This window comes from Panthera tigris, chromosome F3, assembly GCF_018350195.1.
Source record: "Panthera tigris isolate Pti1 chromosome F3, P.tigris_Pti1_mat1.1, whole genome shotgun sequence".
Classification (NCBI taxonomy): Eukaryota; Metazoa; Chordata; class Mammalia; order Carnivora; family Felidae; genus Panthera; species Panthera tigris.
Window position 1 is genome coordinate 33,610,869 of NC_056678.1, and position 26,137 is coordinate 33,637,005.

The following is a 26,137-nucleotide window of genomic DNA, read 5'->3' on the forward strand; positions in this document are numbered from 1 at the left end:
CGATCTGGGGCGAAAACCGATAAAGCCATTTCTATTGTGGAAGAAAGGTACCAATAAACTAATTTATAATCGAATGTTGATGAACAGTATTAACCTGGAGAAACTTTATCAAATACCTATTAAGTATCAGGCACTGAAGTAGGTAATACAGAGGCAAACAAAAATAACTTTTTCCTTCAGGTAGCATGTGGTTATTTGCTCCAACAATTATGCCCTATGAAAACAAAACGATCAGGTTCCTATGGGAGCACTAAGGAGGTGTCCAGAAAGTAAACTGGGAGAGCAGCAAAGAACTTTAAAAAATGGATGCTCAACAGGTAATGAGGAAGAGAGAACCCAATGTGAAACTGCACGGATATGCAAGAGACGGTGGCCCCTTCAGGGGACTCCCAGGGGGTTGGTGGGTTGGGGAGGCAGGCTGTGAAGCAGGGACGGGCTAGAACCAAGGCAAGAGGGGACCAAGATGCTGACGAAATTGCTACTAGAGACTGAGACTTTATTTTGTGTGTGTACTTAGCGGTTGGGGGTGGGTAATGAGGCAGGTAGGGTAAGAGCCTTTAAACAAAGAGGACTAATAACTGTGTCCAGAGAAATCATCTATGAGGATAGAATTTCTGGCAACATAGTAGTTAGCAGGAAAGATTTCTGGGTGTATGGGAGGGAATAGGAGCAATAGAGGAACTTAAATCTTTCTTTTTAATTTTTTAACGTTTATTTATTTTTGGGAGAGAGAGCCTGAGTGGGGAGGAGCAGAGAGAGAGGGAGACAGAATCTGAAGCAGGCTTCAGGCTCTGAGCTTCAGCACAGAGCCCAACGCTGGGCTCGAACTCAGGAACCGCGAGATCGTGATCTGAGTCGAAGTCGGACGCTTAACCGACTGAGTCACCCAGGCGCCCCTGACCCTTCATCTCTCAAGTGATACCATACTTATAACTACTCATAGATAATACTGGCTGCATTTCTTCCTTCTGCTCTGCCACCAGAAATGGGTAAAGGAAGTGTCCAAAGCTTAAGAATGCATATTCTAGAGCCAGTCTTGCTAAATTTGAATCTTAGCCCTACCACTATCTTAGCCTCTCTGTATCTCAGTTTCCTCATATGTAAAGTGAGAATAATAATAATACCTACTTTGCTGGGTGGTTGGATATACCTTCTGAAGGTATATCCAGACTAAATGTGAGTTTGTTCCTTCGTGAGTCACAGATAGAAACTACACCAGGTGGAATTGTCACACAAAGTAAACTTTATTTGCAGCAAATAAAGAGATTACAGGAAATAGCTTCCAAAGCCATGACTCCCCAAGCAAGGGTGAATTTATTTCGGGTTAAGATGAATATTTAGAAAGGGAAGCCTTGTCAATCTATGTAGAGGCGGGCATCTGGTCGCTCGTGTGCCGTAAGGAAACATGCCTATATATACCTTGTCTGTTATGCAAATGAGGCTTGTGCCCTCCTTGGGTAGAGAGTTTAGTATTACAATGAGACAAAAGCAACTTCAGGTCACTCCGAGGTCCATCTGCGCAGGCGTGGGTCCAGGGTTGAGTTCAGTCTGGTCTGGGTGGTCTGGGCCAGCCAGAGCTCTTCTTCAGGGCAGTTGTTATTACCTGAGGGGTTGTTTTGATGAGGGAGCTTGAGGCAGGCTAAGGGGCAAAATCCAAGCTGGTACATTGATGCCCCTCCCCTACCCCCACCCCGGTGGAATATGTGTGATATTCCTCAAACACTCCCATCTACCCAAGAACAAAGGAAAGGGGTTTAAGTGCTTGCCATGCTGATTGGGGAAACTAAGGCAAATGAAACATTAAATTCCCTTACTTTCCACTGACAAGTCCTTGAAACTGGCAGAGTGACCTCCTTCTAGGAGCTCAGCAACCTCGATGATGACACTTTCTTAGGGGCAAAAGAGAACCTTGGCTTATTGGCTTAACATTGTCCCAACCTCAAGGATCCTGAAAGTCTACTTCTTTTATCTCAACTGCCCTAAGATACATGCTGGCAATCATACTCCAAAGCTTACGGCCCCCCGATATGCATCTGAAGGGTCTCATGACTGAGGTTTTATTAAACAGTGATAAATGGTGTTTCCCTAGCAACAGCTAGCCCCTCAAGGTCCTGGAAACCTGGCTTCCAAAATTCCTTAGAGACATACTTTATCCCTGACCACCTCCCAACCTGAGGGTATATAAAGAGTTACCCATCAGGACTCCAGCACGGCTCTTCCTGCCCATGGGTCCTGTCCCCTATGCTGTAATAAAATCACCTTTTTGCACCAAAGATATCTTCGAGAATTCTTTCCTCGTTGTCAGCTCCGGACCCCATGAACCACCCCCCCGCCCCCCCCATCACCGCAAAACTTCATCAGTTTCAATTTTCATCACGGGATGCTATGCCCAGCGCATCTTTTGCCTGAGTTAAGAGGTAAGCTGAAACGACCCGCTCAAGGAGAAACATGGGACAAAGTTCAGTGAGTACAAGCAGGTAGGTGGGAAAGGTCAGGTCTTGAGGTCTAGTGGGTGACAAAGGGTACCAGAATATGCCTCTCCAAAATATGCCTCTTTGGCCTATGGATTATTTTGAGCTACAAGGCCATTGAGAATGAGCCGATGCAGGAAAAGCTCTAAAAAGAGGGCAAAATTTTTCCTTTCATAGAAGAAATTTTAAGCTGTAGAGATGTCTCTTTTGCCCATACGAGGAAGAGGAGGACCCTTAGCAACTCATCGGTGGAGAAGGTACCAGTTTAAATCTATGTAATAAACCTTACTAAAGAGTACTTGTTTACCATGCTTTTCCTGATCACCTTCCCATAACTTGCCTCCATGCACCCCCACCCTTCACCCAGAAGCACCCCCAACCCTTTTTCTTCATTTAGCCTAAGACGGTGTATAAGTCCAAATGCAAACAACCCCTTTTGGTCACTCATTGCTGGATGCTTCCATGTGTCCATGAGTATGGCATATGTAAATAAACTTCTGTTTGTTTTTCTTTTGTCCATCTGTCTTTGGCCAGTCACATTTACAGGGTCCCGGCCGAAGAACCTCCGTTGGTGTAGGGACAGAAAAAATTTCCCTTCTTCCTTTTTTAGATTTTTCTGACTGGCCCGGTAAGTAGATTGATGTAAGGCAGATTAATAGGAGAAAAGCAAACAGATTTTCTATGTACAGGAGCCCCACAAAAATATGAGACCCCAAAGGCAGCCAGGTAATTGAGGTTTATATAACATCCTAAGCTAAAGAAAGGGGTAGGGGGCTGAGGATACCAAGGGAAGGAAAGCCATTCCCAGGAAGGCAGAAGAGATGTTTGGGAAACAAATGTTGCCCTGTTACACAGATAATTTTAAGGAAAAAGGTATCTTTGGTAATAGCTCTCTTCCTAGCACAGGCTCTCTTTCCAGTGTAAATTTAGGCAGGTGAGGGGGGAGGTAAAGAGCTTTCCCTGAATCTGCTGGGGTTTGACTGCCTTTAGCTCAAAGTAATGCTTATGCCAAAGAGACCTAGTTTGGGATAGTAAAATCTGCTCCCCTTTAATGGGCAGAGGAAAAAAAAGTTCTTCTCTACACTTCTCATTATTGTTCTGTCTATGAAGGAGGAAGAAAGGCCGAAAAAGGATTTGGAGTTAGAAGCAGCATGGCTCCATCACTAATTGATTGTGTGACTTCAGCAATCCAACCTCCGTCAACCCTAGTTTTCCTGTTGGAAATGCAAATGATAATTCCCGCCTCATGGGGTCTGGTGGGGATCAAATAAGATAATGGATGCAAAAACACTTTATAAATTGTAAATTGTCAAATACCAGGCACAAGCTTAATATTATCTTCCCACTCCTTCCGCAGAGAGGGCAGGGATGGGTCTCCCTACTTAACAGAGAGCTGAGGGCAAAGGGATTCGATAATTTACCACAATTCTCCTGCAAGTCTGGGTCAGGTCCAGCCCGGGACAAGCCTCTGCACTCAGCAATTTCCCCACAGGGTCTGGTCAAGTATGCTCTGCTGGCCACATCGAGACCCAGAATCCACATAAATACAAGCAAAATCCTGGGCCAGCCCCCTCCTGCCGCTTCACTGGGTTCTAATTGCCTCTTACTTCAGAAATAGGAATAATTAAACTGAGCTTTATTTTAATGAGCCTCAGTTCAGGCTCAGCATTCGGCATCCTTGGTCAATTTCTCCATGTTTCTCAGCTAATCTTGGGGAGAGGAAACTGTCCTGAAGTGGTTCATTTGCATCAAAACCACTATAATTTGTAAGTAAATGGCTTTGCTTTTAAATGCAAAGGAGCATCCAAGAGTTGACGGAACAGACTGTTTTTGATTCTTCAAAAAATTGCAACCCCTAATGTTCTGGAAATAATCTTTCCTTCTCTCCAATTACACTCATCCCAGGAGGAGCCCCCTTTCACCCCTGTGCAAAATATAGCCATTAAAGTTTCTCGAGTCAAGGGCGGCTCTCCTTGCCCACAGGGAGACTTATTTGAGCAACGATTCTCAACTGGGTAGACACTTTGAGATGTTACCAAGTGGCATTGGGAAACAAAGATGAATAAGACACTATCCCAGCCTTTAGAAAGTTTGCGATCTCTGAAGGGAGAGAAGGTTGCAACATATGTAGCAAAAGGCAGAATATGGTGTTTTAAGAGGGCTGAAAAGCAATATGTGCTGTAGGGTCTGAACCTGCTTGGGAGATGAGTTAAGTTGTGGAGACTTGGAAGGCTGAAATGATTTCTCCACCAGGACAATTCTCCACTGTCCCCCATGCCCCACACTCACCTCACAGTCTCAGTCCAGCTGCTCTGCTCAATGCTTGGTCTTGCACATTTGACAGCCGGCCGTAGTGTGAAAGCATGGCTCGCTCCAAGATCCCGCCGGGAATGGACTTTGCCATTGTCAGGGAAGAAGAATCTCCTCTGCCCTTGAAGGTCCTCCTAGCTAGGCTAAGAATCCAGGTGACATGAGACAGATTTCACAGGAGAAAATCAAGTATAATAATGTGCTTCTGGGGAATCCACACAGACATGGGCATTACAAAGACCGTGAGGGAACAACATTTTCTGAGCTAAGGCGAAGGGTAGGGGTCTGAGGGTACAAAGGGGAGGGAGACCATTAGCAGGAAGTTGAAAGGAAATGTCTGCAAAACGAACATTGCCCTATTATACAGAAAAGTTTCTTCAGCAAAGAAGAATCTGTTAATCGCTCTCTTCCTGGTAAGAGCAGGCAGTTGAGGAGGGGGGTAAAGAGCTTTTTCTGAATCTGCTGGGTTTGGATTGCTTTTAACCCAAAATAATGTTCTTGCCAAAGTAGCCCATCTTGGGGCAGCCTGACCTGGGCCCCTACACTATCTAAAGGGAATAGGTATATCCTATTAACTAGCTCCCTGCCTCTTTTCCGGACCTTGTTCTGTTCGCTCTGTGCCTGAGTTCTTCCTTGGAGCCAAGAGCTGAATGCTAGAGCATAGCTGGTTCAATGGGAAGGTTTGAACTAGGAATGGATTGGAATCTGGGCTCTGACCCTAGCCAGTGGCGTAAACTGGGAAGGTTATTAAACTCCTGAGCCTCACGCTCCTCATCTGTAGAATGTCACTTTACTGAGCTATCCGGGAGGGACAGTTAATGGGTATAAAGCAATTAGAAACTGCTTGATAAAAAATGTTTGTTTTCCCTTATGACCGTACATCATTAGTTGTATTGGGACATTTTCCAGCTTTGTACAAAGATCTTTGTCCAGTACTTAGTGCTTAGATGATAAAGGAGTCCTTCCCAAGTGAATTAATGCTCTGTTTCGTCTCTTTACATCTGTATGTGCTTTTGCCCCCGTTTGGAACATCAGCGTCTTAATCCCTCCCTCCTCCATGACCCAAGTGACTTATTATTTGAAATGCAGCCCTGCACCCCACTCCCGAGCTAGACAGCTCCAATAGGGAATAAGGAAAGGATGGGTGAGAAGACTTGTTTTTCCAGAATGGCACGCCACTATGTTATTGTTCAAAAGTGATCACTGCCTCTCTCTGGGGCAGACTGTACTTCCCTACCCCATCGATGGTAGGCTTGCTTTGCCTACCACGTGACTTGCATGCCTACCACATGACTTGCTTTGCCCCGTGAAATAGGAGCAGGGCCATGTGTCATTTCCAAGACGGAGTTTTAAGAGCCAGCAGGTGAACAACCATGATCTCTTTCCCCTCTGCAATCCCCACCAGCTATGGTCCTGGTTAGAGAACATGCGTCAGAATTGCAACCGCCCCCCTCCCCCCCTTCCAGTGCACATGTATGAGTGAGAAGTGAACCTTGGATGTTGTGAGCTCCTGAGATGTCAGAGTCATGGTTGCTTCCACTTATCCTGACTGACACAGTATATTTGCTGGGCTCTTTTTTGAGGTACTGCATAGCCCTTTTCTCCCACTCTGGTGATTGCATCCACTCTATGCCTTAATATCTGCCAAATCTGTGTATCTCAAGGATGGTCTCACCATGAGGATAGGCTGCTGGTACCTCACCCTGAGCATGCAGAGAACCAAACTTACTGTATTACTTCCCACCCCCACCCCCCGCCGCCCCAAATCTGCTGTTTCTCCCATCATTGCTTCTCATATCCAGGGAAGTATCTGGACATGTCTGAAATATCACTGAGGATGTTCTCAAACCCCTCATCCTACTGAGGGCTGGGACTGATCACTTCTGCTGGGATGTCTCTCGCTTCTATTTTCTCTTTTGAAGCTCCTAACCAGTAATCTGGCTTTCCATTTGTCATGTGAATGCTTGCAGGAGCTCGGCAGCTGCTCTCCCTGCCTTTTGTCTCATTCCTGATCAATCCATCCATCCTAACGCTTGCAGGGCCCGGGGTAAGGATTTGAACGGGGACCCAAACACTAAATGTCTAAATATTTAAAACTTCTAAATCAAGATAAAAAATATGCTACACAGAATATATTCTGGCTCTCTGTCTTAGCAAATATACCTTCATAATTACATGGAAACCCAGATCAAATTTCAAATTTTTGGACTCCTCAGGGTTGCGTGATAGAATATAGTAACATGGGAGATCTGGATCCTGGACCCTGGCCCATCATCTATACACCCTTCTCTTTGCATCCCTGTCTCTACCCACAACTGAAAAGGCCTTGCACACACACACATGCACATGAGAATTCTGAGCTTACATCTATACCCCATGCAAGCTGCTGAGCTTTGGCCATCCCTCAGCCTACGGTGAATATGACAAAAGCACAGTCTATCCATAGGACCAAGGGCCAAGGAAGCTAACCATTTGTGTCATGGAAGCAGGCTTGCAGTCAAATGTATGTGGACATCCAAGATCTTGGACACCCAGAGCATACTCTAGTGGGAAGGACACAGGCTTGGATGCTCATGACCTCTTTGTTCCATGTGCTTTTACCCTATGGATAGGGGCATGACTGGATATGGATCAAAGTGGATCCTACTTAAGTGGGAAGCCTGAAGTAGACCCCTTTTCCTGAGTAAGAGCAATTCGGTAATCCATATCATGATCAACATTTATTGAGCACATATGATTTGCCAGACATTGTTCTATATTCTTTACTGATGAAGAAAATAAAGCATATCTTTTTTTCGGGGGGGGATTTCCAAGCACATCTCTTAATTTGCCCAAGTCATACAGCTCATAGGAGGCAGCACCAGGGATTGAACCTATGTAATTTGATCTCAGAACCACTGCACATAGCATGCTCCACTGACCCTACAATCACCTTCTAGGTCATAGATCTAATTAAACCTGTCTCTTGTTCACCAAAATGAAGATGTTACGATGGAAGGAAAACAAGATTTGGAGCCAGAAGATTCTGGTTTCGACGCTAGCTCAACCATCTGCTAGCTCTGTCTCTTAATCAAGGAACTTTGCTTTTCAATAAAATTAGGAGAGTAATAATAGGTTCCCCATTGGGGATTAAGTGAGTAGTGAATATCAAAAGCTATAAGGTCCTGTTATTATTAATCCTATTATTATTAAGATGATAGCCCAGTTACTATGGATACATGATAAATTACCCTAAAACTTAGTGATATAAAAGAACCATTTGTTATGCTCCTAGATTCCATGGGTGAGGAGTTTTGACAGGGCATTTCCCCTGCTCCACAATATCTGTGGTCTCAGCTGGAAGACTTGAAGTTTAGGAGATGGAATCATCTGAAGACTTACCCCCTCCCATGTTCAGTGGTTGATGCTGGCTGTCAGCTAAGATCTCCACTGGGTTGAGAGGTGGACCACCCACGTGAGGCCTCTGCATGTGCCTGAGCCTCTTCAAATCATGGTTGTTGGGTTCCACAGGTGAGTGGGGAGAGAGAGAGAGAGAGAGAGAGAGAGAGAGAGAGAGAGAGATCGCTGTATAGTTCTTAGAATCTAGCCTCGGAAGTCATAGAGTATGACTTCTGTTGTTCTCTATTGGTTAGATGAGGGACAGTCTGCCCAGATGGACTGTCTCTTGATGGAGAGTAGGAAGCCTCTAGAACAACACGTGGGACTGAAAAATATTGCTAAGGCCAATTTTGGGAAATACAATCTGCCAGATAATTATGAACTTTCTAGTCAATATATAGACTGACTCCAAATGCCTGAACATAGCACCTCAGGAGATCTGTGCTCTGGCCTTTCACCTTAGCCTGTTCCTATCCTACATGCCCACCTTGCTGAGCAATAGTGTCTCAAGTCCACTGGGAGTTTTCATTCCTTCCTTTTGGGTGCACGTACCCTCTGCTTGGAATGTTGCTTTTCCCCGCTACAGCGATTGGGCATCCGACCCATCCTTTGGTGACATCTGTCTTCTTCTAAACTCAAAGTGTTCTAGGACAATGAGAGCAACCCTGGGACACATATGATTTCAAATATTTGATCCCACTGTCAGTTTATAAAGTGGAAGCTTCATGACTACAGTTCATCGTGAAGTGCCTGCAGATAGATGGTCAGTTGTGTCAACGATTGTGTCCTTTCACTAAACAGTGAGGCTTCTGGGTTTATTTCTCTTCATCGTATCCCTCCTCCTTCCCACTCCCAGCCCAGTACAGTGCCTGGATGCTAGCAGAAACTCAATAAATCTTTCTTTTGTTCAAATTTCTCTGTCCTCATCAATTCACTTAGGATTTTCCTCTTACTGAACAGATTTCCCAGGGAATGGGCAAACCCAAATTTTTCAGAGGATTAAGCATTTTCATTTTTGCTTATGCAAAGGCATTATTGGCACATGGCTGCTAAATGGAACTGGCTTGTCACTAAACAAATAAACAACCAAAAAAACCCCACAAAACCCAAACTCTTTTATTCAAGCAGCTGGTTGTTTATTTATTTTTATTTTTTTAAATATAATTTATTGTCAGATTGGCTTACATACAACACCCAGTGTTCATCCCAACAGGTGCCCTCCTTAATGCCCATCACCCACTTTCCCCTTTCCCCTGCCCCCCATCAACCCTTAGTTTGTTCTCTGTATTTAAGAGTCTCTTATAGTTTGCCTCCCTCCCTCTCTGTCTGAAACTATTTTTTTCCCCTTCCCTTCCCCCATGGTCTTCTGTTAAGTTTCTCAAGATCCACATAGGAGTGAAAACATATGATATCTGTCTTTCTCTGACTGACTTATTTCACTTAGCACACTACACTCCAGTTCCATCCACGTTGCTGCAAATGGCATGATTTTATTCTTTCTCATTGCCAAGTAGTATTCCATTGTATATATAAACCACATCTTCTTTATCCATTAGTCAGTTGATGGACACTTAGGCTCTTTCCATAATTTGGCTATTGTTGAAAGTGCTGCTATAAACATTGGGGTACAAGTGCCCCTATGCATCAGCACTCCTGTATCCCTGGGGTAAATTCCTAGAAGTGCTATTCCTGGGTCATAGGGTAGTTCTATTTTTAATTTTTTGAGGATTTCTACATTGTTTTCCAGGGCGGCTGCACCAGTTTGCATTCCAACGAACAGTGCAGGAGGGTTCCTATTTCTCCACATCCTCACCAGCATCTATAGTTTTCTCATTAAGCAGCTGGTTGTTTGAATGAACTCCCTAAGTTCACTGGTTCTTTTTAAACTACCAGGATGTGACTTTATAGTTTCTTCAAGTTTTGAATAATCAGAAACTCTTGTAAGATCTACAGTCATGAAACTGAAATACTCATGGAGGCCACTGGTTCATTTGTAAAATATTTATATTCTTTTGTACTTGTTTTGCATATAATTTATGGGACAGGAGACCTAAATCTACTGTGGAGTTTGGGAAATTTTCAAGTGCAAATTTGATTATTGCCCTTCAGAAAATTGCCTTTTATTGAGTGTTTCTCATCTCTGCTGTTTCTTAATTCTTCAACTCCTTCTTCTTCTCCTGGTTTCTCTCATTCCCTTCACTAATCGCATCCCTGTGGCGTAGACAAGAAAGCTGTTGAAAACTAGAGCTACAGACGGTGGAATCGACAAAGTCCTTATGACTGTTGGACGGAAGTGTCCTTGAATCTTATGGGACTGAACTAGACTGAATTGTGCCAATAGGCGTGTCTACGAGGTGTGCCTAAGAAATTGTCTCCCAGACACACACGGGTGTGAAGAAGACAATGACTTTGCTGGGGGAGAGGGAGGGAGAGTGAGGGGGACAGGACAATCTTGAACACATCTCTGCCCCACTTGGATCGCATCTTCCTGGAGTGACATCTCTCCAGTACTCTTCACAATAGCTGGGAAGAGATTACAAGGTCTCTGGGGCATGGCCTAAGCATCAAAAATTGGGATGGATCCCCATCCGCTTGCCTGAAATGATCCCTCATCTTTCTGGCTCATATTGGATGAAAATTTTTGTTAAGAACAGGTAATTGGCTGTGAAGCTTTGCTTTTGAATGGAGGAATTTATGGTGTATCAAGTAGCAAACATGCCCTCCAACATCATATTATGTTAATTCCTCTCCATCATCCGAAGGTGATTTGACACAGCTTAATGTGATGTGACTATAGAACATCAAAGGAACATACACGGTGGGTGGGGGCGCTTACCGCCCAGGCTCCTGTTCCTGGAAGGAAAGATGCTCCAAAATGGATTGTTCTAAACAACCCGAGAGCCCAAGGCATCATTGCTGTTGACTAAATGCCTTTGTACACAGTGTCTCACTTACTTCTCACACCTCAATCTTGTGGGATAAGCAGGATTGTCACTCACATGGTGCTAACGAGACAGTTCAGAGACTGTAAGTGACTTTCCTAAAAACACAGGGCTGTTAGGATGTAGAGCTGGAAGTCTAGAGAAGCAAAGAGGGCTATACAGTGAATGAATCTGGAGGCTTGGGTTGCCTGATCCTGAGTTAGCTGGGATTAGGGGTCCCCCTTCCCCAGAGGGAGGGACTTAGCCAAAACGTAGCTTCCCACATGTTTTGAAGGCCCCAAGTTCCCCAGGCATCCGACAACTATGTTTCTTGATATCTCTTCAAAAGCCTGCACCTGAATTTAGACACTTGAGCCCCAAATGTGTATCCCTCCCCCCCACAATACAAAGCTACTCCCACACTCATCTCACAAAAACAATGAGCAGATGGAGGTAAGGCTGTGTTTCTGCTGGGGTCCAGCCCCATGGTGCCTCCAGCTGCACTCTGGCCTCTTCTCCACCAGGCGTAGAGGCGTGTGCACCTGCTAAAGTCCTGCCAAGGGTTCCCTCGCCCTAGGGAGATTTGCTGGTGTTGCTGGAGCGCTTTACTTCCAAATTTTCTACTTCAAACCCTCTGCTTATATTGTTTGAGACCATTACGTCGCATGTAGACATGTTCACATTTATTCAACTTTAATTTATATTAACGAACGACCCACACAACCTCTTAGAATCCAAATGGGTCTTGGGAGGTGGCATGAGATACTATTCTACATCACAACAAAATTTGTTCTTACAGATCTGCATCCTAAGGGAGTGCCTAGCAATAAATAGAAATGGAATCAGCTGCTTTTTTTTTTTTTTTTAAACAAAGCTATTCTCTACTGGCAATTGTTTTTATAAATCTAGGTAAATTAATGCTCATGAGATCAGGGTAGAGATAGCTTTGGATTTGAAGAATCTGCTTAGAGAAGTGTTTGAATTACTATCCCCCAAATCAGCCTCTTGTAGATAACCCCCAACTAGAAAGATCTAAGATTGAGCCTGGACAGGGAAGGGAAGGGGAGCTCCCTGGCTCCCTGGAAATGCTAACAATTTAGGCAAAATTAATCATTTTCAAGTGAACACAAACTGACATAGTAAAGACACAGAGGTTGAAACCAGGAGATATGGGACTGCTTGAAAATTGAACGGGCTGCCTCCGCAGGAAGTAAATTCCCTTTGTCAGAGGCATTCAGATGGACAATCATGTAGTGAGATTATATTAGAATGACCAGAAAAATTAACTAGGAGCAGTGCTACTGCTACTCACAGTAGCTTTTATTTTTTGAGACTTAGTTTGCGCCTAGAAAGGTGCGAAATACATTACACACACTGTATTTCTTGATCCTTATAACAACCTCATGAAGCAGGTATTATTATCCATCTGAGGATGAGAACAGGGGTACAGAAGTTGAATGGTATGTTTGAGCTTATATATCACAGAAATAGATTTAAGTCCTGCTCTCTCTCTTTTTTTTTTAAGATTTATTTTTTAAAGTAATTTCTACACTTAATGTGGGGCTCGAACTCACAAGCCCGAGATCAAGAGCACTGTGCTCTACTGCCCAAGCCAACCAAGTGCCCCTAAATCCTGGTCTTTTTTATTCTAAAAGCACTATTCTTCTAGTATAGCCTCTTCTAGTCCTGTGAGTCACTGACATTCCTTTAAAGCCTTGCTCTGACCCCCTGCTAAACTCTTGACTTCTTGATTTAATACACACGGGATAAGTCCTTCCAAGGGAAGTTCAGAGCCCCTGCACTGGGGTTGGAGGTTATTTTCCTACAATATTTTCCTTTGAGTGGTCCCCACCTCTCCACCAGCAGACAGAGATGAGGAAAGGTAGGCTTCCTAGTGGACAGTGCACTCAGGTTACCTGCTAACGGTTACCTGCTGTAATGTGAAGGGGAGGCTGCAGGACTGGGCGGATCCAGGCCACTTCGAGTGTAAGAAACTCTTTTAAAGTAGAGAGTATAGCTTCTTTGGGGAAGAGTTCCCCAATAGGAATCTGTGGCACCAATGAATTATAGGGATATCAAGATATTGATTCCCTCAGTCAATAAGGCAGGAGGGCAGATGCTGGGGTGGCCAGAGCCCAGATCCAGAAATTCTAATGGCTTTGGCCACAAACAGTCCCTTCTGATTACCTGAGCAACATATAAAAAACATCATTTTCGGGGTACTTGAGTGGCCCAGTCGGTTAAGCGTCTGACTCTTGATCTCAGCTCAGGTCATGATCCCAGGGTGGTGGGCTAGAGCCCCATGTCAGGCTCTGTGCTGACAGCGTGGAACCTGCTTGGGATTCTCTCTCTCTTTCTCTCTCTTTCTTCCTCTCTCTCTGCCCCACCCCTGCTCACACTCTCTCTCTCTTTCAAAAATAGATTTCAAAGTTATAAAACATCACTTTCTACATATGTCTTGCCGTAAAAAAGTGAGGAAACCCTATTTTGAGCATCTTGCAGGATGCACCTGAGGTAGGAAAAAAATCGCTGGATTTTATGGATGGGGAAACCGAGGCTCAAAGAATTTAACTCTGGATGTCCTTCACAAGCCCTTCTCAGGTTCTATCTGATGACAGTAAGAAAGCAAACAAAAAGCAAAAACAGCAAAGGGAAGCGCGGAGGATCTCCCTGTCAAAGGGGAAGGAGCTACAGTAAATATTGCAAGGACTTCAGACCCGTTACAGCCGGGCGGGACCTCGCCTGCGACTACATAACCGGGAGCCATGAATTATTGAAGCACCGAGTTTAACATGCTATTCCGACTAATAAGCTCTCTTAGCTGCAACCCCAAAACTACCACTGCACGTCGAGAGAAGATTCATAATGACACTTAAGTTTGCAAAGCCTCCCATTTTGAAACTGCAGCCATAACGCATTACCCGTGTCGTGCTGAGCTCATATTTAATTCTGACAAAGGACAAATACGAGGTGGTGAGGACTTGATGTTTTTCCCTCCGCTGCCGGAGAGGAGAAGTGTTGGGCCATATTGTTTTTGACACGGCACTTCAATTAGGCCTTAAAGAATAGGTAGTACATGCTTGATGAAATAGGAGAACGCAGCACTGATCCGGGGAGCATCCGGCAGCTTGGTTTGAGGTTGAAGTTTGATGTTCCCCCACCAGGGACCCACCAGTCACAATAATTACATTGCTGTCTTTTCATAATATGATTTATTTAGATGTTGCTTTATGAATTAATTCCCTCTAATTGCTGCTCCTCTCACTGTAAATCAAGGTTTCTTGCTTTGTGTAGTACGATGAACATGATCCTACAGTGTGGTAATTAGTCCAATTAGGAAGCAAGGCAGATGTGGAAAACCAATTAGTTTCAGGAATATGTCTGCGCCTATGTATCCCAAGCCCTGTTCAATTGAAATTTAATAGCAACTTAATAAAACATTGTTTTATTCATAAACCATCTCTTCCTTCCAAGCTCCCGTTTGTTTGTTTATCTGCTCGTTTCTAGAGGAGCTGGAGCCAACTTGCTTCATGCTCCGTGAGTCTCTTTCCGTGCGGAGAAGATGATTATTTTCTCCCTGCGGTCGGAGGGAAGGGATCCTTGTTTGGAAGGGGCGGCAGAGGCCAGTGGTTTGGAGAAGGGGTGAGGTTTTGGCCTCTTCACCCTCTTTATTGTAGATATAACCTTCACTTGATCCAGGACTTAAATCAGGAGACATCAGTGCTGTTCACACATACATACAGAGAAGCATACACGTATATACATGGGCACACAGGTGCACACACATGTACATATGTGTGGACATACGCACACACACACAGAGAAACACACACATATACAGAAATACGTACACACATAGACATACAGACATGCATGTACATGTTTACACGTAATGTGCACACGAATACATGTTGCACATGTATTCACACACACACACACACATACTCCTTGTCACCACCCCACAAAGGACCCCCCGTGCCCCAGGCTCCTCTCTGAATCTGAGAGTCTGGCAGGGCTTCTACTCCCAGAGTCTGAGCATGACTCAATCCCCTGCCACTTCCTGGGGATTATTCCCCTGGGAAATCAGAGTAAAATGAATGATTAGTCGTATGGGTTCAGAAGATAACCTATCCCTCAAAGTTCCTAAGTATTAACCCACAAACCACTAACAAAACAAAACGGTGAATGGCGTCGGCAGTCTGTGCTGTGACGGAAGGAAGTCACTGTGGATGACACCACCTACGTGGCGTAGGATGACGCCTACACTGCGTGTGTAGACAACCCACTTCACCAAGAGTAAAAAGAGGCAGAGGGCTATACCATCTCTGGATTTAGTGGAGGGTGTGGGGAGTGGAGCAGCACGCACGGAGTGGGGGGAAACTCACGTTTCTCCAGCCTGTGGAGGGCTGGCTGGAGCTCATCAAAGCTGCTGCCATCTGCAGAGTGAGAGGCAGGGCGAGCCCTGCTGTACTTTTCTGAGCAGTATGGGTAACAGAATCTCAGAGAGGAAGGGACCTTTACAGAGTGCAAAGATGCTTCTATTTGATAGGGGAACCCGAAGCCCGGAGGGAAGGGAGCCGGCTTCCTTCCCCAAGATGGCTGAGCTAAAATTAGCTAAAGGGTCTCTTGACTCACACCATGCTCTTCACACAGCGTTCTGCTTCCTCCCTGTAGGAAACAAATCTCTAGTTTCCAGGACATTTACGTACAAGGGTTATTAAAAAAATCTATCACAAAACAATCACAGCAACTGAAGATCCCTATTCACTGCTCAATCTGATAGGTAAATTACTGAACTTTTGATTTATGTAACTCATTATCATTGCACAGCGGCTGCACTGATATGCTCCATTTGTCTCCTTGATCATTATGTGGTTGGTTCTCTCTACGTCCTGAAAGCAAGACCTTAATAATAACCAGCAAGGGTAATGCAATTAGCAAGATGTGGCATTAGTGTGTGCAGTTAGCCGTGCATGTGTGTGCGTGCATGCATGAGAGTGTGTGTGTGTGTGTGTGTGTGTGTGTGTGTGTGTGTATGTGTGTGCACATGCTGACGAGGTGCCACAGTTGAGGATGTTCAGTGCAGGAAGGAATCAAGGCCATCTTTTGGAACCAGCGACCCCGCATCCCTACAGATCCAGGAGGGTGATGAGCCTGTAGAAGTTCTGTTTAGACTCTCAGAGAGTCGAGTGGAGGTCCCTGGGGACAAGCTGTGGTGTGGGGGGGCAAGGGAAGAGGCACTGCGTCAGTGTGGGGGTGGAGGTGGGGGAAGAGAAAGCGGTGTTGGGATTTTGGAAGCTGGTTGCCCTAGTGACCTGAGAGATGAGGTTATTCATCCCAGCTCACAGAAAGTCATTATTGCTTTTCTGATTGCATTTCTCCCTTGGGGAACATTGTGACAGTGCTTGGGTTACAAACGCCCAGCCACTTTGGAGTGGATGCTGCCCCAACCCAAGCTGATTAAGGGAGCTGGAGGGAGCAGAAACGCTTTCCTTGCCCTTCCCAGGCTTCCACCTGTAGAGGCTCTTTTGGGGGGGAGGAGGAGAGGGGGGTAAAAAAAGGTAACTGTTAATCAAACCAGTATTAATTTAATAAGTTTGACTCCAAATCTAAAAATTCAATACAATGTAATTCAACCAATGCTTATTGAAGGATACCCAACAGTTCTAATTATTATTAATAAGATAAATAAGCATACACTGTACTTGAGTTGTGAACTATTTAGCACAGAATACGACATAATTCTTGGTGTCAGAGGAGTTTACAATCTGCTGGGTCAGGGGCAAATGGTCCAAGTGCCTACCAGACAAAGCAATAGATAATGAGCAATACGAAGCATCCACGTGTGGTGAGGGCATAGGTTTCAGGACGCAGGTGTGGATATTCTACCGACACAGCCAGTCAGGGGCCCCACATTCTTGGGACTTCTTCTAACACAGAAACCACTTCCATGATCCATTCCATCTGCTCTGCTAAGTAATTGTTTCAGAACATGCAATGCATCAACCCTTTGCTAATGACACATTCAATTCTGGGCCCCTCACAGCTCTTATTAGATGAATCTTCAAGAACAGACTCCCTGCTGGCTTGTCTACAGGGACAATCTAATGTTCATGAGTCCAAAGATTTGTAAGCTATTGTTGAAAGGTACATTTTTTTTTCTTTTTTTTCTTTTTTTAGTGACAGGGCAACTGGTAACTTTTCTGTTACTAACGTGTATGGCAGGGCTGGGTAATACAAATAGCAAGTTAGTTAAGATTTTTCACAGATCCCTAGGGGCCACACTTCCCCACCAAGTCTGTTGGAGAGAACTGGAAGACAGGACAAAGGCTCAAAGACTCTGCTCAGGCTTCCCTGGGGCCCGGATTGATTGTGCAAAATACTGCCTTTGGGGCATCCGCTTTCCCAAGCAATCAATGCAACAACACGAGTGAGAAATGAGGAACGGCAACTGCTTAGCATTCATTCTTCCTTGTAATTAATATCTCATGGCTGCGTGAACGGCCCGGAGCTGTCTGGTAGAGAAATGCTCATTCAGAGAAAGCAAGCAACAAACAAACAAATGCGAAAAGGCGTGCTGGCACATAATTCTTGCAAAATGCAAAAGGGAAAGGTCTTACCTCAAAGCTGTCTGTAACTGAAATACCACTGGAGGTTTACGTTTGGTCTTTTTTCTTTCCCTCTGAAAACTCAGCTCATATATTTTCCTGCAACCAAGACAAGCACTCTCTTAATTGTCCCATTAAAAGAGGTGTTGAAATGTTACTAATTGTCAAATGCAATTAAGTGTAGCAACATGTCACAGGTAAATTAACGAGAAGCCAGGTGCTGGGAAGGGGGTGGTGCACAGCCTTGGCGCTCTTGGGAATAATCGTTATCCTTCCTGGAGGTGACTCCTGCCTGCCTGACCGTGAACCTGTAGGCATCATGCTGGCCCCTGATTACAGCTTTTAAGGGTTTCTGACTCATCAGTAGCCATTTGCTGTGAGTAGTTTTTAGCTGTCCGGCTCTAGAAGCTTGATAGTGATGTTATTAGCAGAGAGTGTTGGTAACTTAAAAGGGAAAAGTCAATTGTTATCCTTAAGTAACCCAGCAGAAAGGAACAGTATTTGCAAAGAATCCCGAGGCCCATATCTGAAAGTAGAGACAGCAGTTACCCACAAGGAGGGAGGTGCCTAATGGACATTCTGTTGCTGTCTCAGCAGCTCAGTTAGGTTTGCTTTCCTTCATCTGATTTCCCATTTGTTCATTTGGTCGTTTCAAAAGCATTTCCACTGTACCCTGTGCTGTGGAACATACAGAAATGAACAACAGGACTCTGGCAGTCCTGCTTTCATTTTCGACTACTTCATCTAGGTTAAGCGCGCACATTTTCAAAATAGACTCACGCTCTTGGGTAGTAGGGACCTGATTCTATGCTTGTTTTGTATCTCCAACATCGAGTGTAGTGCCTGGCAAATGTTAAGAACTCAATAAATATTTAAGGGATGCCTGGGTGGCTCCGTCGATTCAGTGTCCGACACGGGCTCATGTCATGATCTCACAGTTTGTGAGTTCGAGCCCCGCATTGGGCTCGCTGCTGTCCGTGTGGAGCCCGCTTCAGAGCCTCTGTCCCCTTCTCTCTCTGCTCTTCCCCCACTCTTGCATGCTGTATCTCTCTCTCAAAAATAAGTAAACGTGAAAAAGAGAAGAACTCAGTAAATATTTAATGAGTAAACAAATGATACACAGGTTGGGAGAGGGGTTTGCGTTGGGGGAAGAGGGCACATTTGGTTGGATTTTGTGTGTGTGGTGATAATGGAACCTCTGTGTGGAGGTGTTTTAAGTCTGGTCAGACACTTTGGAGACCAAGTTCCACATGAGGTCAGAGCGGGAGGTTTGTTGTTGGACACCTCTTGTGAAGAGGGCTGGTTGGACCGCAGGGCCCTGTTCCTGATGGAGGAAGAGGGAGAAGGCCAGGGGCTTATGCCTGGGTAAGTGTGCATCGTGCATCATGCACGCCCAGGGTTGTGGGAGGAGGTAGAGGATCCAGACCCTTCTGTAACTGCAGGGGAGGAAAAAGTTTCCTGACCCACTGAGGTTCCCTGGCTGGGTCTGAGAGTGAAACTGACAAAGACAAATTCATAAGAGAAGAGCACACACATTTTATTAAAATTTTCACGTATATGGACACTTTCACAAGAGATTGAAGACGAAGGAGGGACCAGAGCAGGAAGCCTTTTGCATCTTTTAGACAAAGAAACAGTAAATTTGTCAGGAATTGACAAAACAAAAGGATTTGGGCTAGGGGTAGTAAATGGTGAAGAGATAAGTAGGAAGATAGGGGTCAGTGTAACAAGATTTGTTTGCACAGATTTCTTGATTCTAAACTCCCCATCTCTGGAGATGAGAATATCTTCTGAGGGCTTCTGGGTGGCTCAGTTGGTTAAGCCACCGACTCTTGATTTTGGCTCAGGTCATGATCCCAGGGTCATGAGATCGAGCCCTGCATTGGGCTCCGTGCTGACAGTGCAGAGCCTGCTTGGGGTTCTCTCTCTCTCCCTCTCTCTCTGCTTCTCCCCAACTCACGCTCTCTCTCAAAATGAATAAATTAAAAAAAAAAAAAAAAAAGAACATCTTCCTTCCTCTTGGTACAGAGAGGGAACCTTCCATGTGGGAGAATGACCTATTTCAGGGAAGAAGGTAACTGGGCTGGGAAGAGGGTTATCAGGGTAACCTTCCTGCTTCTGCCGTTTCTCAAATTTCTTTAGCGTAAGATATTCAATATGACAAGTGCCATATTTTGGGGTAGCATGTCCTGAGCCCCATCATTACCAATCACTCGTTTCTCGGTGCCAGGCCCTGAGTGGGCAGAGAAGTCAGTAGAAGACCTTATCTACCAGCCTGGCTGGGCCTTTCTGGCATAGGGACATGGCCATAGGAGGACATGGTGTGAGGGTCTGTGTGGGTTTTTCCAACACCAACAACCAATCCTCCGACACCAGTTGGGTGTCCGACAATCCGATTCAACTCAGACACTTATGATCTGGACTCAGTGCAGACCCCACAGGTCAGGATGAGAGCTCAGTCCCACAAGCCTGCCCCCATGTCAGGCACCAGCCACAAATGGGGTGCCCAGACCACCAACACTTCTGCCCAGCCGATTACAAATTTAGTTTCCCATGACCCCTTCTTCAGGTTTGGTAATTAGCTAGAGCAGCTCACAGGAGTCAGGAAAGTGCTTTATATAATATTACCAGTTTATTGTGAAGGATACGGCTCGGGGCAGCCAAAGGGAAGAGACATATAGGGCAAGGTACAGGGGTGAGAAATGGAAAGCTCGTGTGCCCTTAATGGGCACACCGCTCTGCCAGCACATTGATGTGTTCACCACCCTGGAAGCTCCTCGAACCTCATTGTCTGGTTTTTGTTCTGTTTTGTTTTTTATGGAGGTTTCATTATGTGGGCATGATAGATAGAACCATTGCTGGTTGACCAATCTCCAGCCCCTCTCCTCTCCCTGGAGGGAGGCCGGTGAGGCTGAAAGTTCTAGCCTCTAGTCACTGGGTTGGTGTTCCTGGCCAGCAGCTCCTATCCTGAAGTTATTTAGTGCCTTCCCCTCCCCCCTCCCCCCCACCCAGTCTTCTCTTTACCATACAGAAGATATTGTCATCATTCAAGAGATTCCAAGGTATTTAGGGGCTCTGTATCAGGAACAGGGATGACTAAGTCCAAACGTTTATAAACATTTTTTTTCTAATGTTTATTTTTATTTTGGAGACAGAGGGAGACAGAGCATGAGCGGGGGAGGGGCAGAGAGAGAGGGAGACACAGAATCCAAAGCAGGCTCCAGGCTCTGAGCTGTCAGCACAGAGCCCGACCCGGGGCTCAAACCATGAACCGTGAGATCGTGACCTGAGCCTAAGTCGGACGCTCAACCGACTGAGCCACTCAGGCGCCCCGTAAGTCCAAACATTTGTATTTTATTATCCCACAGGGCCCATTTCAAAGATGTGCCCACGGGGGGCTCACTTCACATGGGACCGTGCTGAATCGCTGTGGCTACCCTGGGTGTTTTCCTCTTGTCCTGGTACCCCGCTTTCTCATACTGCTCGCACTTCTGAGGCAAGCAGTTTGGAGATGTTGCTGCTAATACGGCCCCTACCATACTATCAAAACTGATTGCCTCCTGGGATGTCACTCTTCTGCTCCACACTCTGTGGAGACCCAGTGCTGTGGACGTGAGCCCTGGGTGGGGCATGTCCCAGAACCAATAAAAGCAGATGGTGCGTAAAGTTACTTCCAAACTTTGGTACCATCAGGTTTGGGTTTCTTTTGTTTTCAATTAAAAAACAGTAGCTGTGTCGGGGGTAGCCAGGAAACTGAATGGTTGTCTTGTTAAATAACTCAACTGGAGACCTATGAAGTTCACCTGAGGGGCTACCAAATGTTAAAGATTCCCAAGCTCCACTCTGAGATTTATAAACTCATATTGTCGAAGTGTGGGAGAGAGAGAGGGCAAGAATTCATATTTATAAGCTCCACATGTGATTCTGATGTGGAACCTCATTCATTTTATTCATTCAGTCGTTTCATTTCTTCATTCATTGAAATTTGTATCTGGGTCTCAGTGAAAATATGGACATCCTCTCTCACCTACATCTCCTCATGGTTGCATGTAATGAGATACTCGTCTGCAGGGAGAAGGACATAGAATTTTGAAGACTTGGCCTAGGACTTAATCAGAAGAGTAGCCAAGCGCCAAAGAAAATTTCATTCCCAGCAAAGGCAGGTCAGCTATGCCCAAGTCAAGGTTCTGGTTGGGAAAGAATGGGCGTCTGGCACATGAGATGGGGACATCTGGATTAATGTTCTTGCAATCTTAAATTGCTCTATTTTTCTAGACACTCTGAGCCTGAATGAGAGCACCATTCTTTCCTATTAAGGCTTAGACTCATTCCTTTCATGAAGATGACACAGAAGGTTCTCCAAGCAAAGACATGCTTGGCCTGCCTGGGAAGGAATGAGATGGTATTCTCGAAGGAACTGCAGAACCTAGCCAGGAAAGAGGGCATGGGATTATATTCTGACTGTTCTGAATCAAGGAGTTGGCGAAGCAGAACACACATTTAGATCAAAGGGAGCTTATTGATATGAGAGCATTTTATTATTTTTTAAAACTCCCTCGCAAGGGCCTCAGGAGATGATATAAACACACTCCTAAGACATCTCCCAGAAGTATGGCAAAAGTGATGGCTCATTAGTTAGGTAGAAATGCCAGAATTACCATGGGAGTGGCAGAAGAAGGAATTAGAAAGCTCATAGACGTGGGTATGTTAGAATGAATATAATACATAAGGCTGGGTGACTGTGTTCCACGGAAGTGTCCAGAGGAACAGTAAAGAATGTACTGAGAGGGGCACCAGCCTCAATAAGAAGGTAAGTGATGGGGGCGCCTGGGTGGCTCAGTCGGTTAGGCATCCGACGTTGGCTCAGGTCACGATCTCACGGTTTGTGAGTTCGAGCCCCGAGTCGGGCTCTGTGCTGACAGCTCGGAGCCTGGACCCTGCTTCCGATTCTGTGTCTCCCTCTCTCTCTCTGCTCCTCCCCCGCTCATGCTCTGTCTCGCTCTCAAAAATAAATAAACAAAAAAAAATTAAAAACAAAAAAGAAGGTAAGTGATGGTTCTCTATAGGGCTGTGCGGATAGGAAATAGTGTTGCAGAAATAGGTTCCCTTGTGACAGTGGAGATGCTAAGCCTGTGGCAGTGGCTAGGCGGCGGTGCTTAACTGTCAGAAGCCAGGTGGGTACAATTATCATAAATAACAGCAAAGCTATGATCGATGGGTGCCTGACCTGCAGAGTCATGAAGATATTAATAGAACACAGCACCCCTCGTGGCACAACCTATGGGCACCCAACGAGGGTACTGCCTAATCTGTACAATAAAAGCAAAAACAAAAAAACCCAACAAGAATGGACGATTAGGAGGCTCATAGCAGTTACTCTAAGAAAACATCATGATTCCTGGCTCAGTTTTCAGAGATGAGCCAGCTTTCAGGTCTGGAACTCATTCACTGAAGGAGAGCCTGGGCTCCCAGGAGGAAGGACCCTAAACACCACAGGAAGTGTATACAACATTGGGTCTACCAGTTATTCCCCAAAGGGATTCCAGCCATTTACTCCACTGGGGAAAGGGCAATACTCAAACATTTTAAGGACTCTTGAGCACCAGATCCGAGGAGATATCTAGGAACTGGAAGTATTACCTTGTCTTCACTGATACAGTAGGAGCACATGGGGGCCAGGTAATAATTGGAAGTTTGGCCCAGAGCTGGCTCACAGGTGTGTGTATTAGGTTTGCAGATCCACCCGAAGGCCATTTCCCTGGTCCCTACATGTATAAAGGGAATAGAAGTACTTGGTATTTAGCAAAACCATCCATTAGTTCCTTGGCCTGAGGGGTAAGAGCTATTTATTGAGGAAAGGCTAAGTGAAATCCTTTGTGCCACCATTTCCACCTGCTGGCCAGGAAAGTAAATCACAAACAATATCACAATATCACGTCCTAGTGGGAATGGCAGAAATTAGCTCTGGTTTTAAAGAGCTGAAGGAAGCAGGGGTCATGGCCCTTATCATAAGCTGTATTTAATTCACCGGCCTGGCCTCCGTGGCAGCAGACAGATCGTGGAAGATGACAATGAATTACCTAAAACTCAAGCAAATAGTAAATCCAATTACATCTGCCTTTTGCTACAACAGATGAACATGATCTGGGGCACCAGGTATTGACTGGCAAAAGCGTTCTTTTCATCTCTCTCTAAAAAGAATCAGAAACAATTGATATACGCTCGGAATGGACATAGGTATATATTTACAGTTTTGCCCCATCCTCTTCCGTCCTCTGTCATAATATGATCTAAAGAGACCTGGGTCATCTAGCCATCCCACAGACTATCACACTGGTCCGCTCGGCAATGACAACCTGTTAATCAGACTGGATGAGCGTGTTGGAGGTCTTGGTAAGGGTACGAGGGCCCTGATGCCCGAGCCACACAATCAAGCCAAATCAGTGGTGCTGGAGGTGTCAGTGATGGTAAGCACTTTTGGAAAGTTCCAGTGAGAAAATTGCAACACAGACACCTGGGTTTCTGGGACAAGGCCATGTCATCTACAGCAAAGGCTCATACACCTCCCGAGAAATGGCTCGTGGAGAGGGACTTGACCCCAGCACAGAGGGAACACTTGACCACAGGACACCAAGGGACCATGCATCTGGAATTGCCCATTTTGTTGCAGAATGAAATGCAGTTGGTTTCCCGCCCTGAAAACAAGGACAGGTAGTCTGAGTAGGGCTGTTCTCACTGCCGATTATTCTTGGGTGTGCAGCTGTTTATCCAATTTAAAAGGAAGCTTTCTGACATCGCAGAGGAGGGACTTTTTCATGTAAAAGTTGCTTTTCTCTCTTTCTCTAGACGCTGGTGCTCTGAGGTTCTTTTCTTTTCTCAGTAGGAAGTGGGTAAACGCTAACAGACTTCCTGCGACCCAGTGTAGCACCGGCAGTCAGTCTTGGCCCCGGGGCGAAATTACAGAAGCAGCCAACGTTTGTCTTGAGCTCTCCAGCATCTCTTTGCTGTGTTCTTCCCCCCACTCTCAGCGCCGCATTACCTCTGTGATTTCATTCTCTTCAGAAAACTCAGTTCTAGGAAAAGCACTGATTTAATCATTTATAGCTTGGCGCGACTTGCTGTCTTTTCCAGGAGTATTTGCACACAAAAAACTTTTTTTTGCCTCTTTTTTTGTTGTTGTTGTTGTTGGCTCTGGGAACAAAACATTCTGTAGAAAGTCTAACAAACTCCGTTCCTCCCCTTCAAAGTCTCTAGTTTTGTTTTAAATTTGATCGTGTTAACTTGTGTTTTGAGACCCACAAAATGGATGCCACCCCAGTGCCAGCGCATGCCATGGTCTAGACCCAAGTCAGCCTGCTCTTACGGAGAATCTACGAGGACGGCTAGTGCCAATCACAACCCTCCAACTTGGCTTTCGCTAGCCTACCTTCCCTGGCAAACAGAACCTCTTGGCCTTGTGAGGAAATCCCTGACTTCCTAGCCAATCACACCCTGTTTTGCCTTGTCTCTTCTAAGGCCATATTAAACTCAGTCTTACCCAAAATCCCTGGGGGAGGAACTGCACTCCTCCAATCCGTGCTTTCGCTTGAGTAAAGGACACCGAACTCATTACTAAAGTGTTTTCGTTTTGTCATTTGACAAAGCAGACGTTCAATAAATAGTATAATTATTTGATTAATATTTGTTTCCCCTTATAACTGTACATGCAACAAGGGACCCTGTTTTTGTTTTTAGCACTATATCTCAGCATCCAGCATAATACCTAGTGCACTGTGAGTAATTTGTAAGTCAAGTTGAATATAAATGTATTAATAATTATATACACATGTATACATTTATAAATAATTGTTGCATACTTGAGAAAACGTCTTAGGGACAAAAGGATGGGGCGGGGGTTTAGTGCGGAATGCAACACTCTGGCAGGTGCATCATTTTGAGCTGAGGATGATCAAGGTCCTACAGACTTAGGAAGGGTGTTTTTACCTTCTTCTCAACTGCCTGAAAGAATTTAGCGAGAGAGCCTATACCAGGAAGAGAGTATTATCAAAGATAACTTTTTTTTCTTACATAAGAAAGACTTCTTTGCTGGGCACAGCAAATATTCGTTCACCACACATTTGCTTTTCCCATCTTTCTGTGGATGTCTTCTTCCCTTTTGAAGTCCCAGACCCCTCCCCCTTCTCCTCAACTCCAGGTGGCATATAAAACTCAATTGCCCGACTGTTGGGGAACCTCTCATGTCTCTGTGGGGCCCTTGTACCTATATAATTAAATTTGGTTTTCTCCTGTTAATCTGAATGATGTCAATTTATTTATTAGGTTCTAGGCAAAGAACCTAGAAGATAAGAAGGGAAACGCTTTTCCTTCCCTACAGTTTTGGCGGCCAGCATGGGACTCTGCCCTGGCTGGACACTACTCTCTCCAGGAATTCTGGAGAGATCCTGGGACC

At 45.2% G+C, this 26,137-nt stretch overlaps 1 long non-coding RNA gene across 1 annotated transcript; it reads right to left on the bottom strand.

The window, feature by feature from the left end:
• Positions 1-1,293: 1,293 nt before the first annotated feature.
• On the bottom strand, positions 1,294-17,788 carry LOC122235959. The gene is made up of 3 exons (XR_006214121.1): positions 17,701-17,788; positions 4,761-4,924; positions 1,294-1,603 (listed from the first exon to the last, which is right to left on the bottom strand). It is a non-coding gene; the product is annotated as an uncharacterized LOC122235959 (long non-coding RNA).
• Positions 17,789-26,137: the final 8,349 nt, after the last annotated feature.